The sequence below is a fragment of the Primulina tabacum genome, chromosome 15 (genome assembly GCF_025594145.1).
Source record: "Primulina tabacum isolate GXHZ01 chromosome 15, ASM2559414v2, whole genome shotgun sequence".
Classification (NCBI taxonomy): domain Eukaryota; kingdom Viridiplantae; phylum Streptophyta; class Magnoliopsida; order Lamiales; family Gesneriaceae; genus Primulina; species Primulina tabacum.
Genome location: NC_134564.1, coordinates 4,832,801 through 4,855,201, shown reverse-complemented (window position 1 = coordinate 4,855,201; position 22,401 = coordinate 4,832,801). Strand labels below are relative to the sequence as shown.

At 36.0% G+C, this 22,401-nt stretch overlaps 1 long non-coding RNA gene across 1 annotated transcript; it reads right to left on the bottom strand.

Annotated features, from left to right (window-relative positions):
- Window positions 1-7,802: 7,802 nt before the first annotated feature.
- On the bottom strand, window positions 7,803-9,089 carry LOC142528069 (uncharacterized). The gene is made up of 5 exons (XR_012815597.1): window positions 8,990-9,089; window positions 8,863-8,919; window positions 8,593-8,795; window positions 8,059-8,514; window positions 7,803-7,960 (listed from the first exon to the last, which is right to left on the bottom strand). It is a non-coding gene; the product is annotated as an uncharacterized LOC142528069 (long non-coding RNA).
- Between the last annotated feature and the right edge of the window lie 13,312 nt (window positions 9,090-22,401).

Sequence of the window (22,401 nt, the reverse complement as noted above, 5' to 3'; positions counted from 1 at the left end):
TGTATGGATGAACTTATTTAATGAACTTGGACGTGATTGGAAATTCATTGAAGCTAGACATTTTAGATAACTGATTTTTTTTTTATTATTATTTAAAAAGACATAATAACTTAGTGTTAGAAACTGTATGTTTTAAAGAGTTGAGACAACTATAGGTTTGACCATCTCAATAACATAAATCTTTCTTCTGAGATTTTATTTTATTTTTTTGAAAAAACTGAAATAGGATTATCAAACAACATACAATATAATAGGAAACTAAACACTTGTATTTATTCTACAATTCTATCTAGGTTCAATCCCATCTCTGAAAATTTATTGGTTTCATGAAATGTATGTGTAATCTTAATTCGCAAAAAAAAAAAAGTGTGTAATCTTAATTAGCAAAAAAAAAAAAATTTTGACTCTTCAAAAAAATAAAAATTTGACTCGGAATATATATGTTAGATGTTTTCAGTTGGTTTTATTTCTAGATATTGGATGATATTATCTTGAAAACTATAGAACAAGATTAGAAAAAATAATCTCTATTTTTGCATATGATAGGTTCTACTATATAAAGTTAGTAGGTCTCGTGTGAGACGGTCTCACGAATCTTTATCTGTGAGACGGGTCAATGCTACCGATATTCACAATAAAAAATAATACTCTTATCTTAAAAAGTAATACTTTTTCATGGATGACCCAAATAAGAGATTCGTCTCACAAAATACGACCCGTGAGATCGTCTCACACAAGTTTTTTCTTTTTATAAATATATATTCAATTTTTTTAATACTAATTCAAGTATATGATACATTAGTGAACCAAAAATTTATCATATATATATATATAAAATATTCCAAAGCTTTAAACTATTTTAAAAAATTACTCCAAGAAAAAATGGAATAATTCAAAACTAAATTAAACGAATTATAATGAATCCTACAGATTACAAGGACTACGGGAACCCTAATCCTAAAAAAAGTGTGGGCTAAGACAATATTATATGGTCATTTAACTATTGAATATACAAATTTAAGTGGCCCATAAACAACTATAGCTACAAAGGCTCCAAAACATAATGATCATTAACTAGCACATATTGTACACACGTTGAGTGCATCTTCCATCGAAATAAGATTTAAACTTCTCTGATTTTTAATAATTTTTTAAATTTTTTTTACATAAGTTAATTTACAGTTTTAAAATAATTATTCATATTTACTTATTTAAAATATAAATAAATAAGAAATTGAATAAATAAAATTCATTCATTTTTGCTTGTTAGAATGATTCAAATCCAAAAATATAATTAAATATATTTGTTGAGATCAGATTAAAGTTTAGAGTATGATGATTAAACTCTTTTAAAATTTTCGAAACTTTGAAGAGCTCATAAGATCTTTTATACTGTTAAGAAAATATTCTCGAAAAGCTAGTTTTTGCTGGACCACTGAAAAGTGAATAAGTCAAACGGCTATACAGTTCAAAGATATCACGTCTATTGTCAACCAGTGAATTAATCTCCTAGCAAGGCTATGCCACCTTTCAAAGTTTTTTCCCTTGGAACAAACCTTCCACATGCCCTGTGAGACCTTTTACATGCCTTACTGTTGGTGCTCCATTTGACCGGCTGTGGGTGCTTCGGCTGCCTATTGATGAAAACTTTTGTCCTTTCGTATGGATGCTATCAGCTTGTATAAATAAAAAATGTGCCAAGATTGAAAACACACGAGAAAACATCCACTTTCTCCCAAGTTCCTGCATGCAACCTCTTGTTTGCTCCATGCGCATACTGCTTGTGTTCCTGCGTGTTCTGCTAATAAGTTCAGGTACTCTTTCGTTCGTCAGTGTGATGATTTGTGCAACATCACTGCAAGTAAACCCGTTGTATCCTGAGAAACAATCATCCGGTTAAATCCTCGAAGCACATACCGGAGGGGACAAATCTTGTTTAAAGAAACTGTATATATTCCGTTTACTGCTTTGTCTTTACAAATTTGCTTCTATAATTCTCAAATTGCCTTATGATTTTTCGTATTTTTGTGATTTATGTGTTTCAATTTTGAGTTTACAGAATGAATAAAACTTGGAGAACATTGTGTTGGCTTTGATTTGGATGTGAAATCACTCAATTTCGTAAAGAAATTAATGAGATATATGAATTTTACAGAAACAGGTTCAGAGATGCGATTCAATATACTTTCAAGTCCAAGTTTTCTATTATTGGAATTCTGGTACCAATAGATCCATAGCCTGGATTTCAGATAAAAGTTATAGATAATCAAGTTATCGTCCATTTGGGTTAGTATAAAGTTAGTTGTGCAATTTTTTTTTACACACTGCACAATCTATCAAATACAGGATATGAGAAAATAACTCGTAATATCCAGATAGTTTTTGGGTCACTAAATAATTTATTTGACAAAATTGATGAATAAGAATTGCTGGGATTTGTTTATCTTGCATCTCCAACTAGTGATACTCGATTTGAATCAATATCAGTATGGAATCTTTATGCGAGTGTCATGTTCATGCCCGAGATTCATCTCTATCTTAGCTTATGTTACTTGACGAATTTGAAATATGTTCAACGTATGAAATGATCCAAATTGAGTTAGATTCCGTTTCCAACTAAAATCATGTCAATTTACTAAGTATTTTGTGAGTTTTGACCTTTAAACCAAACTTTGCTTAATTCGAAGTGGATTTTAACCATTGAATTGAATGAGCTATATATTATGCGAAAAAATGCATGTTTTTTTAAGAACTTTTATGATATTCTGAGATTAAAATAAGTGTTATTAAACATTTTCAGATTTTGGAGTATTTAATGTCATTTTACATCAGACACTCATTTTATTGAAAATGTATGAAAAGAAAATATGACTCGTGTGAGGTAATTAAATTATTGATTGTCTTGAGTTTGGCTATAGGACTGCTCGAGCTACTAGTGACACAAATATGTGATTTTGATTATGTAAGAATGCATATTATATGTTTATTTGAGATATTAATGTTGTTCGAGGCTTCTTCGATTGATTACTAAGGCCACATATTTCTGTATTGAGCATGTCATTGCATATTGAGCCTCTTCCTTCGAGATTTTTGACTGATTAGCATAATATTAGAGAACGTAATAAGCAATAGAGGGGTCACGTCACTGCTATTAGAGATTTGGTCACTATGGGTCGACATCCACTATAGGCGAACCATTTTTCGGGAGAGCTGTGTCACACAGAGCCACCCCAAGAGGAGGATGTCGATTAGACCTGTGATGAATCACGTACCTCCCTCGAGTTTGGGTACTCTATTATATACGGAGATATAGAGACTGATCTAGATTTATTTGATCACAATATTTTAAAATCGTGCATTTCATTTAATGTTCACTCAGTAGATATTTATATCATTTCATGTTTTCTTTTATTGTTTGTCATTCATACTGGGATTTTATACTCACCAGTTTTCTGGTTGTTGTCTTGTTTTGTACGTGGGCATGACATTAGGTGATACAAGATCAGAGTTACCAGAGAGAAACATGAAAGGATAAGAGAAATGTTGGGCCAATTAAAAAAAATAAGATTAAGACATAAATGTTTTAAAAAACAAGGACTCTGACTTTTTTTTTTTTAAAAAAAAGGAGTTGACTCTTGATTATTACATTACATTAAACCTTAATTAAACTTCTAACTTAATAAATTAATTGTTCTGTTCTCTTTCTTCTCATTCGACGCACATCTTTCCCAATTAAAAAAGGGATTGGGTTACCAGCTTCCTAAATTTAAAGAACTAATCTACCACATCTACTGCTTCCGCATTTCATTAAATCGAAATTGACCACCTGTTGTTGCTCACCTGTTGTTGCTCATTCCTCAGATCTAGATCTACTCCCACATATCTTGCCCGATTCTTCTGTATTTGAAGACCAATTCGTCTGTATTTGAAGAAAAATAACAGTAAGTTTTCTCCGTTTTCCTTGAACCCCCGTTCATTGTTTTCTTCGTGCAGCGATCGACCAAAATTAAGTCGCTTGATCAAGAATTTTTTTCGACCAAAATTAAGTCGGTCGATCAAAAAGAATTCTTCTTGGTCGACCAAACTCGGTCCTTATTGGTCGACCGTTTGGTCGACCAAGTTTGGTCGATCAAGAAGAATTCTTCTTGGTCGATCGAAATGAAGTCGGTCGATCGAGATGTATTTTTGGTCGACCGACTTAATTTCGGTCGACCAAAAATTTTTCTAGGTCGACCAACAAATTTTTGGTCGACCTTGTGTGGCCACGCTTTTTTTATTATTAAAAAATTTTGCCCATTCTAATTATCATATTTTTTATTTTTGGGTGAATTTTGTAGATATGCAAACAGTTATTATGGTTCATTTTGATAGAAAATGGGAAGTGATGGAGGAGCTGGTATATAAATGGAATCCAGGGCCCAATGCAAAGTTTGTTGCTATTCCAGTGGAGGATGATATTTGTTGTTTTGAAAATTTAAAAAGTGAACTATATAGAGCGGGGAAAGTAGAAGATACTGCCAAATTGAGGTTGAGTTATCTTCTAGATTTGCCATGCAACATTCAACCGTTTTACATAGAGAATGACCATGATTTGAAAGCATATTTCTATCTTGGTTGTCCGAGAAGTAGGCCAGTGCTTCAAGTTGAAATTGAACGTGTTGCTTCTTTTGATGTTTTTGATAATGTGCACGGATATGGTATTGATGAAAACAATTGCAATTATAATGAGCAGAGACATTTTGATGATTATTTTCACTTGAATATTGTTTCTGTGGATCGTAATAATAGCAGTTACTTTTTCGAGGAAGCACATAATGTGGATGCCATGCATGTGGATCGTAGCAACACAGACGAGTTATATGATGAAGAATGTAATGATGCAAATGAGGTCGAGGCAAATGTGGTTGCAAGTAATGACGCAAATTTGGTTGCGGATGTGGATATTGATAATGACACATTTTCATTCACGGATGGTTCAAACTTGTTTGTTGGTCAAGAGTTTCCAAACCGAGAAGCGGTTAAAAAAAAGCTAATTAGAATAAGTTTGGAAGCTTGCTTTGAATTTGAGACGGTTAAAAGTAGCCAAAAAGTGTACGCCGTTAAATGTTTAGTGTCTGATTGTAGGTGGAGAATCTGGACCTCAAAGATTAAGAATGACTCACGTGCATTCTCTGTTCGAACATATTGCAATACACACATGTGGTTTGACTGGAAGATCAAAGAGAATCCGTGGAGCGGGTTCTGCTGTTGTTCGTGATATGTTGGTGGATAATTTCCAAGGTCATCCAGTGTCAATTGTACCAAAAGCGGTGATGGCGATGATGCGCAATAGTATGAATGCTGATATATCATACTACAAGGCTTGGAAAGGGAAAGAACTCGTAAGTGATCCTATGAAGAGTTTTACTAAATTGACTTGTTATTTGCACATGGTTGAGCAGATGAATCGAGGAAGCATAACAGACATATTTGTCGACGAAGAAAATCGATTCAAGTAGATGTTTCTTGCCTTTGGTGCATACGCCAGAGGATATCGAAGTATGTGAAAAGTTGTATCAATTGATGGTACGTGGTTGAAGGGTAAGTATAATGGTGTTTTATTGGTGGCATCAGCACAAGATGGAAATTATCACCAATATGCTTGGCGTGGAGAATCGTAGATGTCGAGTGTACTTCTTCGTGGAGTTGGTTTTTAACGAAGTTGTTAGAAGTAGTACCAGACGAGGATGAACTGGTAATAATTTCATACATGCATCATGGAATCATTAATGCGGTTTCTACTGTCTATAGAAATGCGCATCATGGTCATTGTACATGACATTTATCCCAAAACATGAAAACTAGATGCAAAAAGAAGGGTGCAACCGAAATGTTTTTGTACATAGCAAAAATTTATAAGCCTTTCGAGTTTGATATTGCATACAATGATTTTAGGAATACATATCCTGAGGCAGCGCAATATTTGAACGAGAGAGACTCATTTGATAGATGGACTCGAGCATATTGTCCGAAGACCCGTTACAATATTATGACGAAAAACGGGGTTGAGTCGATCAATGCTAGACTACTTGAAGAGAGGAAGTTGCCAATCATTGCACTGTTAGATTCTTTGTAGAAACTGGCCTCATCTTGGTTTGCCCAATATCGCCACGCATCAATTGCAAGTAACACTAATCTGACCCCTACCATCGAGGGGATTCTTCATAGCAGGTTCACTGATGCCCAGGGAATGCAAGTTTTTGAATTAGGCCATCTGGAGTTTGATGTTAGGATCCGTTGACATTCGGCCATAGTGGATCAGCCAGTTGGTTAGCCAAGATTGATTTATATGATCTGTGTTCAGAGTACTATTCTACAATATCATGGTGCATGGCTTACTCAGAGACTGTGTATCCCGTTCCGGAAGAAAATGAATGGCCACGCAACATTAATTTTTCATTGGTGTTGTCTCCTTTGTTAGAGAAGAGAGTTGGCAGAAGAAAATAAAACATAATATCTTTAATCGATGAATTCAGCAAAAGATAGAATCATAGGCTGGAAGTTATGGTTGACTTGTAACTTCTGGGTCGACCTAAAGGTGGAACTGATGGTCGACCATTTGCTTGAGGGTCGACCAAAGTTCCAGCCTTTTGGGTCGACCCAAAAGTTACAAGCACGTTGGGTACATAAATTTTGTTTTTGGCCCAAATAGTTTGCTCAAGTTAAATATATGATTTTTTTATTTTTAAATTTATATTATTAATTGTCGAAAAAATGTAACATAATTGTGAAATTATAACGTATCATATTAATTAATGTGAAATTAGGATTCTGTGATTCAAATATTAAAACATATAACATAATTGTGAAATTACGATTCATATCTTTTAAAATGTAACATAATTGTGAGATTGTGATTCTATGATTCTTATGTCAGTTAAAACATATAACATAATTGTGAAATTACGATTCACACTTTTTAAAATGTAACATAATTGTGAGATTGTGATTCATATGTAAATTAAAACATATAACATAATTGTGAAATTACGATTCATATTTTTTAAAATGTAACATAATTGTGAGATTGTGATTCACATTTGAAACATATAACATAATTGTGAAATTACGATGCATATTTTTAAAAATATAACAAAATTGTGAGATTGCGATTCTGTGATTCATATGTTAATTAAAACATATAAAATAATCGTGAAATTGCGATTCATATTTTTAAAAATATAACAAAACTATGAGATTGTGATTATGTGATTTATATGTAAATTAAAACATATAACATAATTGTGAAATTACAATTCATATTTTTTAAAATGTAACATAATTGGGAGATTGTGAATCTTTGATTCACATGTTAAAACATATAACATAATTGTGAAATTACGATTCATATTTTTAAAAATATAACAAAATTGTGATATTATGATTATATGATTCACATGTTAAAACATATAACATAATTGTGAAATTACGATTCATATTTTTTAAAATGTAACATAATTATGAGATTGTGACACATGTCAATTAAAGCATATAAATTGTGAATTGACCCAGAAACCCTAAAATCTAAACCCTAAAACGTAAACCCCTAACCCCAAAGCAACATGGGTCGACCCAGAAACCCCAAAAGCACAGTGGTCGACCAAAATGCACAATGGTCGACCAAAAAGCACAGTGTTCGACCAAGAAGCACAGTGGTCGACCAAAAAGCAAAGTGGTCGACCAAAAAGTACAATGGTCGACCAAAAAGCTACTAGGGAATTACATAAAAAAACAATGTCCAATAATTACATAAAATTGTCCGATACATCACAACAATGACCAATCATTAAGGAACATATTACAAGCTAAAAAATATCTAAACTCAGGTACTATTCTATCATCTAAAGTTAGTACTAATTGCTCACTCTTCCTAGACAAAGCATATCCAGCAACAGCTAATACAAATGCTCCGGAACCTTCACTGTGAAAAAAGAAAAAAAAGAGAAGTTATTATTTAATGTACAATTAAAAAAAGAATAATGAAGTTATTATATTTTAAATAGAAAGATGACAACGTACTATTTAATCTTGACACTGAATTCATCATGTAGCTTTATATTCTATGGCCTCTCGGGGTGTGGGTTGTTCCCAACAATGGATAGCAGACAAGCAGCGTTTATAAGTATATGCTATATTTCCTCATTCATATCTTTGAAGTTGGGATCGTGCCTTCGCTGCAAGTCAAATATAATGCACTTATTCACTCCTGTAACGAGTTTTTAGCAAAAACCAGCGCCTATCTCTGTCGACATGGATGAAAATTCTTCGTACCTTTTCCCACGAGAGACACGACCATTCTGGATCACTACATTTCACTATCTCCAACAGATTTTTGTTGACAACTTTATCTTTATATTCGGCCAATACTGACATCGAAGTGTAGAAATATCTGTCCATCAACGACGCATCTGGCGACATCACTTCAGGATGTCGGATCTGCATCTCAAGCAATCTACGGAGAGCTTCGCCGATGTGCTAAATTCAACAGAAGAAAAGGTTTTCAATGTTTTAAAATAAGTTCTCTACAAATTTACACGCTTTGTAAATGCTTACAGAGATAGTGGCATGCAAATTTGCGATCGCCATGGGCCCGTAGAACGACTTTTCATATTCGACATAAAAACCTCGAATCCTACTTGGCGAACGGTTGAGCATCGATGCCCTAACTCGCGCCAGCTAGTTGTTTACCTTCAGTGTCACGGTCTCCGCAAGTGGCCTCACACCGTCATCTATAACTGCCCCAAACTGACGGTTCGCTGCGTAAATTGATAAATTATAATAATTTTAATGCAAATATGAATATATAAGGTGTAGTGTAATAACCTCTCGACGTGATCGCCTCGTCACCTGACATACGCGTATCCGGAGTCACTTGAATATCTAAAAACAAAAAATATATTGTTTAATATACTATACATAAATATAAAATCAAAAAAGTGCATTACCTCACAATCTGAGGACTCCTCTGTAATGACTGGAAGGTTAGGCTCAAATATCTGTTGTGTTTGGCTATTACTGCTAATTTTCCTAGCCAGATTATCATCCATACCGAACAACATACATTAAACAAATTAAAATAATAATGACAATTATACTAAATCAATCTATTACATAAACATAAATATAATTAATAAAATTAACTCACCAAAATCTGCTTCGGATGATTTCCTTTTTCGCCCTCTGCTATAGGCTATGCTATAATCTTTGTCCTGATGCACTGGCATGTTAGACCTCATCTCAGCTAAACCAGCTCCAATCTGTTCAGTCAAACTCGATTTCAACTCACCGAGACCAATATTAAAACTCGATTTCAAGTCTTCTAAAGCTAGATTTATATTCCTGATACAAGCCCTGGTCTCAATAAATCCTGCTGTCATGTTAACATGCATAGACGTAACGGAATCCTCCAAAGCATTCAACCGCCTCTCGAAACGATGCTCCAAGGGTGACGGGTGGCGGGAAGGATTGAGTCCAAAGTGGACTCTATGACCCGTACGCATAGGAGAACTGGTGCTAGAGCTGGATCTATTGAGATCACCAGAACGGGTGCCGGAAACATCCGGAGATGCACGTGCAGAAAGCATGTGTTGGACTGATCTACTGATATCACCATAAACAGTGCCGGAAACATCCGGAGTTGAATGTGCAGAAGGCGTGTGCTGGACTGAGGGAGACTCCAGAGGGTGCTCGCTACATATGACTGTTTTACCTTGCCTCCAGAGCTCGAGTACCCGAGTGATGACCGCATCGGGTGCAGAATCAACATAAAGCTCGGTCGTATAATACGGTGAAACTAGCTCCTCAGGAGTAGGAGTCAAAAATCCAAGACAATCCTGCATATAATTAATAACAGGTCATATTAATTAAAATTAATGTACACAATTATTATATCAAATCAATTCATATTACTTACATCTATAGCACAATCACCAAAGGATGCAGTGATATCAACAGCAGTTGGGTCACGGTTTGACGGCCACGTGTTAGTCACCAACTGAAACATCCTGGGCAACATCAAACTGTCCACATCTCTTCTCCTTGCAAAATTTGTGCCACGCTCGGATAACATTCATAATCGAGGATCTGTAATATAAATTTCAAACAATGTTACTAGTAGAAATAAAGATAACAAATTCACTTTAAAATTCAAAAAATAATATACCTGCAGAGGCAGAACAAAACCATCGACAAGGAAGCTGCCGTCAACTTCTTTTCGACCCTGTGCCTCGGTGAGGTAATTATATTGCCCTAAAAGGTCCTTCTTCAAACATCGGACCGCATCCCGATAGGTTACACTACCCCAGGGATAATTGTTGAACCTATTCAAATCATCTACAAGCCTCAAGTATTTAGGGTAGATCATCGTCATCTTTTTCCTAGTCGCCTCACCGAATACGGCACAACAGAAGTATAGAATTGCCATCTTTATCTTCTCCACATCTATAACAGTCTCATTCTGCTTTTGGATAATAATATTTCACTCCAAATCACTCAAAACAATCTCAGACTTACCAGCAAAGTGTGTGGTGCCAAAAAAACCTCTATCTGGTAAATCTTCGGGCTCTATAGCGCAATCAAGACCCGTTATTAAACAATACTCTAACAAAACAATATAACCGGTCTCTTGCGTACCATCCACAAATCATCATTACTACTATCAACTATCTGATTACTCATTAAATACCATAGAATTTGACTGAAAATGTTAAAATCTCTATAATACCTAACCAAATTACCGAAAGACGATTGCTCGAAAAAATGGTTCTCTAATCGTTGTTCAAATAACGATGAATCTTCTCAGCAATCTCTTTATATCTCGATTGAATTGTCAATTTGCATCGAAAAATTGCATCTCTGCCTAGTTTTCTCGGCAAATAGACATGTGATAAAAAATAAATACATTAGAAAAGTTAGGAAAATCAATGGAGATTTCGATGATTGAGTTCAGTCAACCAAAAAAGGTGGTCGACCAAAAAGATTGACCAAAACCAAAAAAGTTGGTCGACCACAAAAGTTGGCCGACCATGCTTCCACTAGGTCGACCATAACGTTGGTCGATCTAGCTTCTGTCGATCTTCAACACGACGCACACCACACGCAGCAAACATAAATGGACAAAAATGTAGAAGCAACAAATCGAAATAAACGTGAAAATTACCACATTTTTGTTTGTCATTCTTTCGATTGAGTTTGCGTCGCCTCGAGGGAAGGATATTTCCGGGAACGGAGGGTTTAGGGTTCCAAGGTTCTCTGTTGACAATTTTGCAAAGATTTAAGTTCTATGTTGATTTAATCGTGTGTTTAAAGAGTTTAAACTTAAAACATAGGGACATAAAGGTAAATTTACCTCTGGATCCTTTTTTTAAAAAAATCACAGTAGAGTCCCTTTTCCCTAAATTTCTCGAGAAATGTTATAGTGGGATGTACGGATCCTAGGCTTTTGTCATGCTTCCTATAATGATCATCTTTTGCAGATTATGAGCATGTTTAGGATTTACTCATGTATTTTGATACAAGCTATGACGCCAGAGATTTATCTTATTATGTGATTACCTTTTGGTTATCGTATTGAGATTTTTGTGTTATGGTTTTGTTTTCCAGTGTTTTTGATTTTAGTGATGGAATTTATGTTTTTCTATTAATGTCTATTTTTTATATGAAATGCTGCTGATTTTCTTACAAAATAAAAATGGACATGAATTTATAAGAATTAATAAAATTTTAAATTTATCCTCTTTATCTTGATTATATTGGCGGTGTTGGATCCAGATGCGAGGCCACACAATTTGCGACAACGATGTTGGTTGGATTTCGTCAAAGATTATGCTTACAACATCAATTACCATCCTTGTAAAGTTAACGTGGTTGCTGATGATTTGAGAAGAAAGTCAACGGTTTGGTCAGATACCTTTATTAACCGAGATGCAATAGTTTGATTAAGAAGTTATTACCAGAGAGGTCTACACAAGGCTGGCAGCAATGACCGTTTAGCCTACTTTTAGAGACATGATTCGAGAAGGGCAGTTTTCTGAATGCAGTTAACAAAATGGAGGCAGGGAGATGAGGAAAAATGAAAGAATTTGTATTCAATTGAATATGGAATCATTCGGTACCAAGGCCGACTTTTGGTTCCAGCTGTCAATACTCTTCGACGAGATATTGTGACAGAAGCTCATACATCTCCATACTTTGTGTATCAGGCGAGCACGAAGATATATAAATGAAACGAGAGATCGTGAGATTTTTTTTGAGTGCCTCACATGTCAAAAGGCAAAGAATGAATATCAGAGAGCTGGGATGTTGAAGCAACTCCATGAACCTGAGTGTAAGTAGGAAAATATCACAATGGACTTTGTGGTGGGTTTACCGAGGATTTTGCATGTGATTAATGCCATATGGGTGATAGTTGATCATCTAAAAAAGTTAGCTCACTTTCTGCCAAGGAAAACGACTTACAACATCAATAAGTATGCCGAGCTTTACATCAAGGAGATAGTTCGACTACATGATGTTCCGATTTCCATTGTGTTTGACAGGGATGCCTAGTTTACATCAGCATTTTGGAGGAGTTTGCATCAAGCGAAGGGAACAAATTTGGCTTTTAGCACGACTTTTCTCCCCTAGATAGATGAGCAGTCCGAGAGAGCGATACAGGCCTTGGAGGATCTATCGCGAGATTGTGATATAGATTTTTCTAAGAGTTGGGATGCGAAGTTGCCACGTGTCGAGTTCACCTATAATAAATATCAGGCTTTGATAAAAATGGCCCCCTACGAGGCATCGTATGTGCGAAAGTGCAGAAGGCCCATCCATTGGGACTATGTAGGCGAACGAACAAAGTTAGGCACCAAGATTGTGAGACAAACCATGAAGGTTATTAATAAGATTCAAGATAGAATCGTCGAAATCTAGAATTCGTAGTTAGGGACCAAGTGTTCCTAAAAATGGCATCGATTAATGGTGTGATGATATTTGGAAGGAAAGAGAAATTGATTCCAAGATTTATTGGATCTTTCGAGATTCTAGAGAGAATGGGGACAATAGCTTACTGAGTAGCATTGCCACCTCACTTATGAGTAGTGCTTGTTGTATTCCATGTTTCTATGCTCCTGATGTACATGTCGAACCTCTCACATATACTGAACTATGAACCTTGACAGTAGGCACCAGATTTGACCTTCATGGATAGGTCGGTGTGAATCCTCGAGAGGCAAGAAAGGAGGTTGCGGAGCAAGACCATTCCTATGGTGAAAGTCCAATGGAGAATCCAGACTAAGGAGGAAGCGACATAGGAGACCGAGTCAGACATGCACAATCAATACCCAAAGTTATTTGGTAAGACAAATTTCGAGGACGAAAGTTATTTTTAAAAGGGTACGATTGTAATGCCGAAATATTTAAGGAAAAATTCGCCTAGACCACATGAAAATTTGTAAACGCTAGATATTAGTTATCTAATTAAATGGACTGATAAATTAATATTTTAAATTATACTTTTGAAATATTCATGATTTTCAGATGTGAAGGATTCGAGATAAATTCACGGAGAAAGATGCATGAGTACGGTAAAAAAAATTATGTTTTAGTTATGAGAAAAATTTGAGATAAAATAACTTTTTAAATATTTAGGAATAAATGAAAATATTAGATTTTATTGTTTCGTGGGTTAAAGTTTTAGTGTATATAATTTATTTAAAAACGCAATTTTACGAGGATCTTTGCAGTTTTAAATATTTTTTTATAAAACTTTAGTAACTTTAATTGAAATTTTTCAGCGACACACGGAATAAAATTCCAGAACTTTTAAAAACTTAGTAGCACTTTTAAGTTTAATTAGCATTTTTTTAAGTCTGGAAAAAAAGAAAAAAAAATACTCTTCCCCGACCCCATACTGAACGCACCAAAATTCGAGGAAAAAAAAGGGAGGTAGGCTAGGGTTTGGGGCAAGCAGAGGGCCGAGAGTTTCCAGTCGTACATCTACGTTGATCGTGATCTGGGTATCTTCCAACTGCTGGGATTACCTTCGAACCGTTTACACTCATTTATAACTATAAGGCAAGTAAAATTCGATTTACTGACGCATGGATGAAATTTTAATGTGTATTTGATGTTATAATTCTCGAGAATCTGGTGTTTTTTATGTTGTTTGTGGTATTCAAATATGAGAGGAAAAGCAAGAATAAAATAAATGAATGGCTTTGTAGAGGCAAGTGTTGAACATTTTCTCCTTAAGAAGAATTTGCCCCTCACAATGTGCTAGAGGTTTGTGGCAATCTTCTCCTAAGATACAACTACAACTCTTGAATAATGATCACTCAAATATTCAAGTTCTATAACAAAAAAATGAAAGAACTCTCTCTTGTTGAAGAAGGAAGAAGACAATATGCAAAATGATGTTATGTTTTGTATGTATTTTGATTTTCAATATATCAATCATTTAATGTTTTTCATGTGAAAAGACACGATATTTCATTCATAGTGGTGTCCCTTGGCCATTGTAACTGACCACAATCATCAAACAATGCCAAAAAAATGAAAAAATTCAAGAAAAATTCGCAAGGACACAAAAACCTGCAGGGGCGCCTGCTCGCGCGCGCGCGTTGCCGAGCGCTGCTGCCTGCCGAGAGCGCTCGCCCGCTCGCGGGTGCGCGCATGCTAGTACTGCGCACAGACCCATGCGCAGGTGAGCGCCCGCTACTGTTCTTGCCGAATATATATATATATATATTTCTCGTTTTCGTTCCCTTACATGTTCCGACTACTCGTTTTAAGTTCTTTCAACATTTGATGAACTCGTTTCGAGTTTAATTCAGAACCACCAATCTTAATATTCGATCATTAAGCTTCATTCTTCGTTTCGAATTTTTCCAATCAAACACATTAATTTATTTGCTTAATTTTCATTCATTAAGCATCAAAATTCCAACAATCCTCCACATGAGTGAAATTAATGCATGAATGCTCGTGATGCATAAGAAAGAGTATATACGAAAAATTATCACATCATGAGAGGTAGCTTTTGGCTTTGAACCTTCCCTAGTGGAATACAATCGGATTTACTAGGCCACGAAGTGAACTTGATGTCTTGAACTTCTTGGCGGTTCATGTAAAACCAGAGAACTCTACCCACATGATAACCTTCCTTCTATTTCCATTTTGTTTTATCGGTTGTGTCTGTTTTGGCCATGGAACACATCTTGGCTTCATACGTGTTTCATTGAGGCGGCCCGTCCTCACACGTACATAGGTGATCTTCTTGTAAAAGAGTATCCTACTTACCCCGCTTTTGTAAGCTACGGAATCATTAAAAGTACAATACTTAACCTCACTATCTTTGTAGGTAACTTAACTCATCGTCTTAAGAATCAGGAGTGATTCCTCAAGTTCTCATAATTTAGTTGTCCCATTGAACCAAGATCTTGGGATCTCCAATCAACAAGGTTGGGTTGCCACTATGAAAACTTTATTTGGTAGGTTTTAAACCCATTCCTTTTGACAGACAGTACATTTGATCTCTATTTAATGCTTTTGTAAGCGGATCCGCTAAGTTATCCTTTGATTTGATATAATCAACAGATATAACTCCATTAGAGATCAATTGTCGCACAGTATTATGTCTTCGACGAATGTGTCGAGACTTGCCATTGTACATACTGTTTTGTGCCCTTGCAATTGCCGACTGACTGTCGCAATGTATCAAGATTGCTGGCACTGGACTTGTCCAACATGAAATGTCCTCTAGAAAGTTGCGAAGCCATTCAGCTTCTTCTGCAGCTTTATCTAGCGCTATGAACTCCGATTCCATAGTAGATCTAGTAATGAAAGTTTGTTTCGATGACCTCCAAGAGACTGCTCTTCCACCAATGCTAAACACATAGCCACTGGTGGATTTGGAGTCATTGATGTCAGAAATCCAATTTGCATCACAATATCCTTCAAGTACTGCCGGATACCTGGTGTAATTTAGTCCATATTCTGAGGTGTGCTTTAAATATCTAAGCACCCTTGTCAACGCCTTCCAGTGTGCATCACTAGGATTACTTGTAAACCGACTTAACTTGTTAACCGCACAAGCGATGTTAGGTCTAGTACAATTAGTGATGTACATAAGGCTTCCAATAATTCTGGAGTATTCCAGTTGGGAAACTGGTTCTCCACGATTCTTCGCCAAATGGACATTTACGTCTAAAGGCGTTTTTACTGGGATAGAGTCATAAGCGTTAAACTTCTTCAACACTGTTTCTACATAATGAGACTGAGATATGACTATTGCTTCTGGAGTTCTAAAGATTTTAATCCCTAGAATTACATCAGCAATACCCATATCTTTCATATCAAAATGTTTTGTCAACATTTTCTTTGTACTCTTAATCAACTCTTGGCTATTCCCCATTATTAGCATGTCATCCACATATAGACATACTATCACATAAGATTCTCGAGTGCTTTTAATATAAACACATTTGTCACACTCATTAATCTTAAATCCATTTGACAATACTACATTGTCAAATTTTTTCGTGCCACTGCTTGGGCGCTTGTTTAAGTCCGTATAGTGACTTAATTAAACGACAGACCTTTCTTTCTTGTCCTTTAACTACGAAGCCTTCAGGTTGCTCCATATATATTTCTTCTTCAAGTTCACCATTCAAGAATGATGTTTTAACATACATTTGACGTATCTCAAGATTATGCAAAGCTGCAATAGCAATGAGTACACGAATGGATGTTATTCTTGAAACTGGTGAATACGTGTCGAAGAAATCATGACCTTCTCTTTTTCTATAGCTTTTGGCCACAAGCCTGGCTTTGTATTTTTCAATACTTCCATCAACTCTCATTTTATTTTTCAATATCCATTTGCATCCCAATGGCTTGGTACCTAGTGGAAGATCCACTAGTTCCCAAGTATGGTTTTGCAAAATAGAATCCATTTCAGAGTTGATGACTTCTTTCCAATAGGGAGCTTCAGGGCTAGCCAGAGCATCTTGTATGTCCTTTGGTTCATTTTCCAATATAAAAGTATGGAAGTTTGGACCAAAGAACTTTGAGATTCTAGCCTTTTTGCTTCTTCTTGGCTCTTGCTCCTTTGAAGAGCCTTCTAATGGTATAACATTTTCATTTAGAGTTGGCTCACGTGTAGGTACTTGACCTGCATGCTCCGACTCAAGTTTTCGCTTGCTAGAACCATTTTCTTTCCTTTCTTTACAAGGAAATATATTTTCAAAGAATACTGCATTTCTTGACTCAATTGTCATGCCCGTATTCATTTCTGTATTTTTAGATTTATGCACTATAAAACTATAGGCACTACTATTATGTGCATATCCGATGAATATGCAGTCGACCGTCTTTGGTCCAATTCGCTCTTGTTTAGGCTTTGGTATTTCAACCTTAGCTAGACACCCCCATACTTTGAGATACTTGTAGGATGGTTTGTGACATTTCCACAATTCATAAGGTGACTTGTCATTTTTCTTGTGGGGTATCTTGTTCAGGATGTGATTAGCCGATAGTAATTGCTCCCCCCCACAAGTTTTGGAGTAGCCCTGAACTTATTAACATAGCATTCATCATATCTTTCAGAGTTCGATTCTTTCTTTCGGCAATGCCATTCGATTGTGGTGAATAAGGAGCAGTCGTTTCATGACTTATACCCACAGATGTGCAGAATTCATCAAACGGTGCTCCGTATTCGCCCTCTCTATCGCTTCGAACCTTCTTTATTTGTTTGCCTAGTTGATTCTCAACTTCGGTCTTATAACATTTGAATGCTTCAAGAGCTTCATCTTTCGACCTCAAAATATATACGTAACAGTACCTTGTATTATCATCAATGAATGTCACGTAGTATCTTTTTCCTCCTCTAGTTTGTACAAACTTTAAATCACCAAGATCGGTGTGTATTAGTTCTAGAGGATTTGTACATCTTTCAATCGAGTGGTAAGGCACTTTGGTCATTTTTGCTTCAACACATATCTCGCATTTGTGTGTTGGATTCCGTTGTTTTTAGGCAATAATTCAAGTTTCATTAAACGTTGCAAGGTATTAAAATTTACGTATTCTAAACGAACATGCCATAAATGAGAACACTCAAGCAAGTAAATAGAACTTTTATCTTTATTACTTTCAACAACATTTTGGCGTATAGTCATTACATTAAAAGTTTCTCATCGAGATATCTTTTTCCAATAAAATGACCATTCTTGGTCAATACAACCTTGTTAGACTCAAATACTAGTCTAAACCCATGTTTGACCAATAGAGACCCCGACACGAGGTTCTTTCTTATGTCTTGTGAGGCCCAGGGCCGAAGAGGGCGGGGGGTGATCGCCGATGCCATCAGTTGCACGGACAATGAGCGGCTTCTGGCAGGCTTCTAGGTGGAGGGAACATAAATGAACCGACCCACACGGGAATGAGAGGGATTCCGAGACTGTTCAATGTAATGGACTGTACAATTGAAGAGGGCTTAAAAGATTTGATTTGTACTACTCATATCACGAAGGTGCATCTTCTTTTCGGTAGCTCATCACATAAAAACTCCAAAATTAAGCGTGCTTGGCTTGGGGCAATTTTAGGATGTGTGACCTTCCTGGGAAGTTTCCCAGGGTGCGTGTGAGTGAGGACATAAGCACGCTGGAAAGACTCGTCTTGATACAGTGAGGACAGTCATCAAATCTGGGGCGTCACATGTTTGGTACATGAAGCGCATCAATAAGGGTTACTTCCAAACCCGATGTCATCTTCAGTACTACATTTCCGGTCATCTTCAGTACTACATTTCCGGTGCCCACCACCTCAGATGTAGCGGAGTTCCCAATGTAAAGTTTTCTCCCGGTCGATGAAGTGTATGTGGAGAACAATATCTTGTTGGAGCATATGTGTCGAGTTGCTCCATTATCAACCCACTACTCATTGGGGTTTTCCACCAAATTGGCTTCCAAAATAACTGCAGATAAATCAAGTTCAGAAAAATCAAATGGTACCGACCTTTCTTGAATTACGTTTGCTTGAGGATTTCCCTTCTTTGGCTTCCTACAATTCTTAGCCATGTGATTCGGTTTTTCCGCAGTTATAACAAGTGCCTTTGAACTTCTTCTTGTTTGGTGGTTGTTGGCCTTGTTGTGGTTGCTTCTCAAACTTCATTTCTTCCTTTTGTAACTTGATTCAACAATGTTCACCCTTGCTGCCATTTCACTTGCCTTGGCCTCGGTGCTCTTGTTGTCCTCTTATATCCTCAATCTCACAGTGAGATCCTCCAATCACATCTCCTTCCTTTTATGCTTCAAATAATTCTTGAAATCCTTCCACAACGGAAGGAGTTTCTCGATCAAGGCAGCAACTTGGAAGGACTCGCTTAGACTCATTCCTTCCGCATGAATCTCGTGTAAGATAAGTTGTAGTTCTTGCACTTGACTCATCACGGATTTTGAGTCCATCATCTTGTAGTCCAGAAATCTCCCAACAATGAACTTCTTCAAACCCGCATCCTCCGCCCTGTATTTCTTATCAAGCATATCCCAAAGTTCCTTGGCGGTCTTGACTTGACAATACACATTGTACAATGCATTCTCAAGTCTATTTAGGATGTAGTTCTTGCACAAGAAGTCACTTTGATTCCATGCATCCAAAGCGGCCCTCATGTTGGTGTCTGTCTCGTTTTCAGCAACGGTGGGAGGATCCTCCTTCAAGAACCTTGACAAACTCAAGGTTGTGAGATAGAAGAGCATCTTTTGTTGCCATCTTTTAAAATCTGCACCAGAAAACCTCTCCGGTTTCTCTCCTGGTGCAACGGTTGCATGTGGTGTTGTAGATGATGATGCCATTGATATTCTTCTTGCAAATGATCAAAAATCAAGAAATTCTTCTTAAAATTGTTGTTTGTGGTATTCAAATATGAGAGGAGAAGCAAGAAGAAAATAAATGAATGGCTTTGTAAAGGCAAGTGTTGAGCACTTTCTCATTAAGAAGAATTTGCCCCTCACAATGTGCTAGAGATTTGTGGCAATCTTCTCCCAAGATATAACTACAACTCTTGAATAATGAGCACTCAAATATTCAAGTTCTATAACAAATAAATGAAGGAACTCTCTCTTATTGAAGAAGGAAGAAGACAATATGCAAAATGATGTTATGTTTTGTATGTGTTTTGATTTTCAATATATCAATCATTTAATTTTTTTCATGTGAAAATACATGATCTTTCATTCATAGTGGTGTCCCTTGGTCATTGTAACTGACCACAATCATCAAACAATGCCAAGAAAATGAAAAAATTCAAGAAAAATTCGAAGGGACACAAAGACCTGCAGGGGCGCCCGCTCGCGCGTGCGCAGACCCGCGCGCAGGTGCCCGCCCGCTACTGTTCATGCTGAATATATATGTATATATATTTTTTTTCGTTTTCGTCCCTTACATGTTCCGACTACTCGTTTTAAGTTCTTTCAACATTTGATGAACTCGTTTCGAGTTTAATTCAAAAACACCGAACTTAATATTCGTTCATTAAGCTTCGTTGTTCGTTTCGAATTTTTCCAATCAAACACATTGATTTATTTGCTTAATTTTCATTCATTAATCATCAAAATTCCAACATTTCATGGAAGGAGGCTCCACATCTTGACATTTTTGGTTGATGATGAAGAAATTTGTTCATGCTTTTATATATATATATATATATGTGTGTGTGTGTGTGTACGTGAAAGTGTGTATATGTTTAAATAATTTCTTTGTTGTGCTTGTAAAGATGGGTCGTGCGTTGCAGGGATGTTGGTGGTGTGCACGCAGTGTGTACTGGTCGGGGTCAAGGAGGCTGAGTCGCGAGACGTCGAGGTGGCTTGTGGCTTGGGGCTCATGACCAGGACGGGCAGCGTGAGGGTGATCGCAGGTGTTGCGTGCCCTTCGCGCAGATAAGGCTCAGTCGTAATCTGAGCAATCCAACTCCGATCAGGGAATTTGTTTCTTCGCTCCAGCACGCCAAAAATTTAATTTCGAAGAAAAAGGGGAGGTGCTAGATCTCCATGTATAGTGGGTGTGCGTGGGGTTTTCAAAAAAGAAAAAGAAAAAAAATAGTCGTGGATGATGAAAATTTTAATAATGTTTTGTTGTGATTTGTGGGGAAATGATATTCTGTCAAACTTATGGACATCAGACGTTGGAATTCAGGTTAATGCTGTTGTGCGAAACCTACAGCTTCGGGCGTTGGCTTTCATGTCATCGGTTTTTCGTCAAATCTAGATCTTTGTATGTTCGATAGAACGATTGTCGATGATGTAAATTTTTTATTCACGTTTCATGAAATAGTTGAGGATTTTATTTGAGGAAAAAGTTGATTGCAAAGTGTCTTTTTTATTTGATGGGTTATTTTAAAAAAAATATTGAGATGAGAGGAAAGAGTATTTTATTATTAAAATTTTGGGGAAAAATTATATTGTACTTCTTGATTACATTTAATACTAGTGCTCATTGGATTTCATCAACGCAGGTGATGATAAATGATGCGGTGCTAACTGACGAGGATGAGCGATTTATGTTGGTGAACACTTATGCGAGCCATTCTATTTTCCAGCATTAACATTTTGAGGCTGACAATTTAATTGACGAGATATTGGTTGCTTTTTTCAAAAAATAAAATTTAAGGTTTCATGTCGTTTTTTGAATGATAAAAAAAAATATTATAATTTTCAATGAACTTTTTTTAAAACTACAAAATTCAATATACAGAAATTCTAACTTCAAAGAAATCTTATCGATTGCTGAAATTTTTTTGCCTCGCAATATATAATCATTGACTGTTTATTATTTTAAGATGTGGTTTTGAACAATATGTTGATCATATTCATTTATTAATATGTTATATCATAATTATAATATATCCTGAACATAATTTTACATCTAAAACTCGACTCATATATATCTCATTGATATAATAATTATAAGTAGAAATGTATAAAGAGAGGGATAAAGTTATGAGTATGTCTCTTGTGACACGGTCTTACGAATTTTTATCTGTGATACGGGTAAATCTTACCAATATTCACAATAAAAAGTAATACTCTTAGCATAAAAAGTAATAATTTTTCATGGAATGACCCAAATAAGATATTCGTCTCACAAAATAAGACATGTGAGACTGTCTCACACAAGTTTTTGCCTAAAGTTATAAACAAGGGTTAACTTATTTTAATTTTATTTCGAAAAAAGAGAATGGAGATTAAAGAGTAGAAAAAGGAGAAACGGAAATAGGAAGCAAAACCTCATCACAAAACTAGATATAGATATAGAAGTGTGCTTCCTGCCACGAACAACATGCAATCTTCCAGGAAGATCAAAGGAGGAGAAATATTACGGGAAAATCCA